Raw genomic sequence first — 6,000 nt, 5'->3', positions numbered from 1 at the left:
GGAGGATCGGCAGAGAGTCGACCTGATGGTATTTTTACTTCTTGAAATCATTTCTGCAAAGGTTTGCATTGCAGCTGGTGTTGGTGTGCTAATTAGCTCAGCTGCAAAAATAATGCTGCTTGTTTACTAAAACATGAGTTCTTATTAAGTGCTATTTTTGCTGTTCTGCATGTAGAAAAGGTTGCTAGAGGGGAAGAATATTGCCCGTATTTTCCTGTAATTTTTGACTTTTTATTTTTTATAGATTACTTTTGCTTGAGGTGGTTTACTTTTATCATCCAATCATCGATCAGTCAGTCAATACAGAGATAATCGAAGCTGCACAAACCTGAACTTATTTTATGACATTCAAATAGGAGAGAATGGTGATAAGCTCCATATTAAATGGAGAATTAGGGCTCCTTTTATCAAGCCGCGCTAGCGGGGTTAACGTGCGTGACTTTTCATCATAATTTCTGGTGGAATTCCTTATGTCATGTTTATAAAATGGAAAGATTTATTGCAAAACAACGCGTTTTTTTCAGGAAATTTCAGGATGTGTGGGAGCCATTTACAAAGTATTGTACCGATTAAATAACATTTTATTTTTTTTTTTCCCCTTAAATTTACAAGTTTGATTGTGAGGGGGGGAGGGGAGGGTAAATTTATTGTTACATATTGTATAAGATATTGATTATATGATAAGAAAGGGTGGGAAGGGTGGGAGATAAGAGCATATTATTTGTACCATTGATGATTATTAAGTGTTATATTTATTGTTAATTTGTTTGGATATATTGTTACATTTATTGTAAATTTGAAAATGAATAAAGAATTAAAAAAAAAACAAAAACCCTGGGCTGGCCAAAAACTACTGCCTGCTCAAGAGGAGGCGGTAGCGGCTAGCACGACCGGCAGTTTAGTGTGCGCTATTACACGCATTAAACCGCTAGCGCAGCCTGATAAAAGGAGCACTTAGTGCACCAACCCTCCCCCTTTTACAAAACTGTAGCACGTTTTTTTAGCGTCGACTTCGGCAGTAAGAGCTCCAACGCTCATAGAATTCCTACGCGCGTCAGAGCTGTTACTGCCGTGACTGGCGCTAATAAATGCACTGAGGTTTTGTAAAAAGGAGACCAAGTGCCAAGCTGAGGTGATTTGATAAAAGCTGTGGACAGTGGCGTAGCGAGGGTGGTGTAGTGGTGCCTGGGACGGTGGCGCCCCTCCACCCTTTTCCCCCACCTCTCTGCCACTTGCATGCACCCCTTCACCGTACCTTTTTTAACTTCGGCGTGAGCAGCCACCAACTGGCTGCTCATGTCAGCTTCGGCGCTCTCTCATCCCTTCCTAGGTACGGATCCCGGTGACATCAGAGAGAGCGCCGAAGCCAACGCAGGCAGCAAATTGGTGGCTGCTCTCTTCGAAGTTAAAAAGATATGGGGGAAGGTTAAGGGTGTATGCATGGTAGAGGGAGGAATGGGAAGAAGGGTGGAGAGGAGGAGGGATGCCGACACCCCGAGCAAGATGGCCCCCGGGGCGGACTACCCCCTTACTACGCCACTACCTGTGGATATAATAACATAAGACTAGCCTTACTGGGTCAGAGCAATGGTCCATCAAGCCCAGTAGCCCGTTCTCACAGTGGACAATCCAGGTCACTAGTACCTGGCTAAAACCCAAGGAGTAGCAACATTCTATTCAGAATCCCAAAGAACAGCAAGATTCTGGAATCCTAGAAAGTAACAAGATTCTAGAACCCCAAAGAGTAGCAACATTCCATGCTACTGATCCAGGGCAAGCAGAGGCTTCCCCATGTCTTTCTCAATAACAGACTATAGACTTTTCCTCCAAGAAATTGGCCAAACCTTTCTTAAAATATAGATTTTATAAAAATCAGAACCCACACCAGCTTTTTGGTATTTCATTTCTACTTTGGAATCCACTTCTGGCACAATATTAAACATGTTTCTGGAAGACATTTTAAAGGCTTTAACCAACCTGCTGAAGAACAAGGAATTTAGGAGCAAGTAGCAGGACTTTCTTATCCTCTCCTACCCTTGCTGAGATCACTTTCATAAACTTTTCTCACTTAATCCCCTTTTCTCTGTCTTATCTGTCTATGTGCCACTTTTGATTACAACCTGTGTTATTTTATTTACATTATGAATTGCATACTATGCCATATTAAATATTATTATCTGAATATTTTTTTTCTGTTGATGTTTTCTATTACCTATATTCAGATTAAGAGCATAAGAATTACCAGATTGCGTCAGACCGAAGATTCATCACGTCCAGTAGCCTGTTTCGAGCACTGGCCAACCCAGGTCACAAGTACCTGACAGAAACCCAAAGAGTTGCAACGTTCTAGAGCTGAGATTGTGATGTCATAATGCCACATTCCACCAATGCCTAAGAGCCAACCTTGTTAGTGATGTCACAATGGCATCACAATCCTATACTTGGCTCATATAAGAACATATGAATAGCCATACTGGGTCAGACCAATAGTCCAACTAGCCCATTATCCTGTTTCCACAGTAGCCAATCCAGGTCACAAGTAACTGGCAGAAAGCCAAATAGCAACATTCCATGCTTCTAATCCCAGGGCAAGCATTGGCTCCCTATGTCTGTCTCAGTAGCAGACTATGGGTTTTTCCTCCAGGAACTTGTCCAAACATTCTAAACCCATCTACATTAAGCACTGTTTCCACATCCTCTGGCAATGAGTTCCAGAGCCTGACAATTCTTTGAGTGAAATATATATTTCCTCCTATTTGTTTTAATGGTATTTCTATGTAATTTCATTGAGTGTCCTCTAGTCTTCATAAATTTTGAAAGAGTGAAAAAGCAATTCACTTTTATCCATTCTACACTGCTCAGAACTTTGTACACCTCAATCATATCTCCCCTCAATCATCTCTTTTCCAGGCTGAAGAGCCCTAACCTCTATAGCCTTTCCTCGTTGATCTTGTTGCATGCTGCCCTGTATGAATTTCTTTACAAATATGGTAAATAAATCCTAATAAGGGCCCTTTTACTAAGCTGCACTAGGTGCCAAGGCATGCCTAACACAGTTTAAAAGGGTGTACCCCCGTACGTACAGTGTTCCCCTGTGAATTTGCGGTTCGCAAAATTGCGGACTCACTAATTTGCGGTATTATCCGTCCACCTCTTCATGTACTAAATTCAGGCTACACCAATCAGCAGCTGCATGTCAAACCAGCTCCTGATTGGTGTAGCCTCACTTTAGCAACAGGAAGAGGCGGTCGGAGCATATAGCCATTGATTTTGCACCCGCCGGCGCCCCAGCTCCCTCTCCTGCCTATAAAAACCATATTTGCGGTTTTTCCTAAATTCATGGGGGTTCCTAAAACGGAACCCCCGTGAATTTCGGGGGGGAGTACGGTACTTAGGATGCATGATAGCATCAGGTCACAAAGCAATGGCCTGTTGGTCTTGGGCAACACCTGAAAAAGGCTTTGTATACCCAGGATCCTATACCTCCCCACCTCATACAAGTTCTCCCCACTGAATGCTTACTTAGTCACAGACACCCTTTCAAAGAGCCTTCCTCCCTGAACAGGACCTCATCTTATAGGGTAACACAAGCCTTAGTGGTAATACTGCGAGTCTTTCACTAGGGGTCACAGGTGCTATTTTGAACCTGGCGCTGATAAAGGGAAATGAGTGACTGTGGATCATTCCTTCGCTGACCCACTAGACACCAGGGAATTATAAAGTAGGCTCAGGGGGCCTACAGAGGGGTGGGATTCTTAACACTGAAGCCAGTTTTCTAGGTGCTGTGCATGCTTGAGCACCCCAATATTGAGCTACTTCTTAGACTGTGTCTAGGGCAGTGTACTTGAGGGGGGGAGGGGGGACTCATCAGATGGATACCCATTCAGGGTGAGTGAAGCTGTTCAGGATAGGGACTTATTTTGAGGAGAAACTCTTCATGGGGTGGACTATGATGGGGGAAAAGCTTTTGGGATATTTTTCTTGGGGGGAGACCTTGCAACACCAACTCAAGCAACAAAGATCCAGAGGTGGGGTTAAGGGCAGAAATAAACCCTATTCATTTCTACCTTGCCATCTATTCTATTAAAAAAATGGACTGGGCTGACCTCCAGTGATAGTCACATGGTACTACTGCTAGGAATCAGATTGCAAGCTGGCTTGGCCTAACCTGACATAGAAAGGGGTAGGGGTTGTTTTTTTTACATTTTAGCCCCATGTTAGGGGGAGGGGGGAGAAATGGATCCACTGGACCACTGGGGAGTTTAGGTCCCTCAAGGGTGGTAGGTCCAGGGAGACCTCCAGTTTGGGCCATTGGGCACTTCAATTTTAATTTAATTTAGGATTTATATCTTATATCTAATATGAAGTTTTAAAACAGGTTAAAAAAATTAAGAATAATCAAATCATCATAAAATATTCTTAATTTCTGTCTAATGAACAGTTATTTCTAACTACCCTGCTGCATTTCTTCACTTGTAATACAAATGAAAATAATTTAGAAAACCATTAAAAAAAATCAACTTCACTTTCTTACAGAGTTATTACACACCAATCTAAGATTTCTTAATCATCTTTAGAGTCTGACCAATTCTGAATTTCCTCCTGTCCACTATCTCAGAAATGCAGCTGTGTAAAAGCTATTTATTTTACCTATTGGAGAAAATAACTATGGCTGTAATTATTTTTAGGGAAAATGTATTTCGAAACCTTTTTAGACGCCTGTACTTGCCTCTATGTGCATTAATAATTGCTGCTTTGCATGATTTTGCATTGCACAGTGTATTAAAGTCAAAATCACATAAAGTTACTGAATGCTAGGGCCCACCTTGGGGGCTAGCACCCAAGAAAAGGATCTGGGTGTCATTGTAGACAATATGATGAAACCTTCCGCCCAATGTGTGGCAGCGGCCAAAAAAAACAAACAGGATGCTAGGAATTATTTAAAATGGGATGGTTAACAAGACTAAGAATGTCAGGTTAGGGGACACTCGATGAATTTACAGGGAAATACTTTTAAAACCAATAGGAGGAAATATTTTTTCACTCAGAGAATAGTTAAGCTCTGGAATGCATTGCCAGATGTTGTGGAAGAATGGATAGCGTAGCTGGTTTTAAAGAAGGTTTGGATAAGTTCCTGGAGGAAAAGTTCATAGTCTGTTATTGAGAACGACATGGAGGAAGCCACTGCTGATCGGTAGCATGGAATGTTGCTACTCTTTGGGGCTCTGGAATCTTTTGTTACTCTTTTGGATTCTAGAATCTTTAGGATTCTGAATAGAATGTTGCTACTCTTTGGGGCTCTGGAATCTTTTGTTACTCTTTTGGATTCTAGAATCTTTAGGATTCTGAATAGAATGTTGCTACTCTTTGGGGCTCTGGAATCTTTTGTTACTCTTTTGGATTCTAGAATCTTTAGGATTCTGAATAGAATGTTGCTACTCTTTGGGGCTCTGGAATCTTTTGTTACTCTTTTGGATTCTAGAATCTTTAGGATTCTGAATAGAATGTTGCTACTCTTTGGGGCTCTGGAATCTTTTGTTACTCTTTTGGATTCTAGAATCTTTAGGATTCTGAATGAAATGCTGCTACTCCTTAGGTTTTGGCCAGGTACTAGGGACCTGGATTGGCCACCATAAGAACGGGCACCTGGCCTTGATAGACCATTGGTCTGACCCAGTAAGGCTATTCTTATATTCTTAAACAATATTTGTATAAAAATTTAATACCCCAAAGTGTTCTTTTGTGGCATGGCTTTTTAAAAATGCATCTTGTGCAAAATTAATGAAAACTGTCAGAACATTAACCTTTTTGCATGTTTGCATTCATTTTTTATGCAAAATGCACTTTTACAAGGTTAACCGCTGAAATTCAAATAAGAGATATACAGTGTCACAATAATACAGGTACAAGATTCTTTATCTGAAATCCTTGGGACTAGGCATATTTCAGTTTTTGGAACTTTTCAGATTTTGGAACGGTAATGTTAAATCACAAAAAGAC

The sequence above is a fragment of the Geotrypetes seraphini genome, chromosome 7 (genome assembly GCF_902459505.1).
Source record: "Geotrypetes seraphini chromosome 7, aGeoSer1.1, whole genome shotgun sequence".
Taxonomy (NCBI): domain Eukaryota; kingdom Metazoa; phylum Chordata; class Amphibia; order Gymnophiona; family Dermophiidae; genus Geotrypetes; species Geotrypetes seraphini.
Note: the sequence above shows the minus strand (reverse complement) of the source record.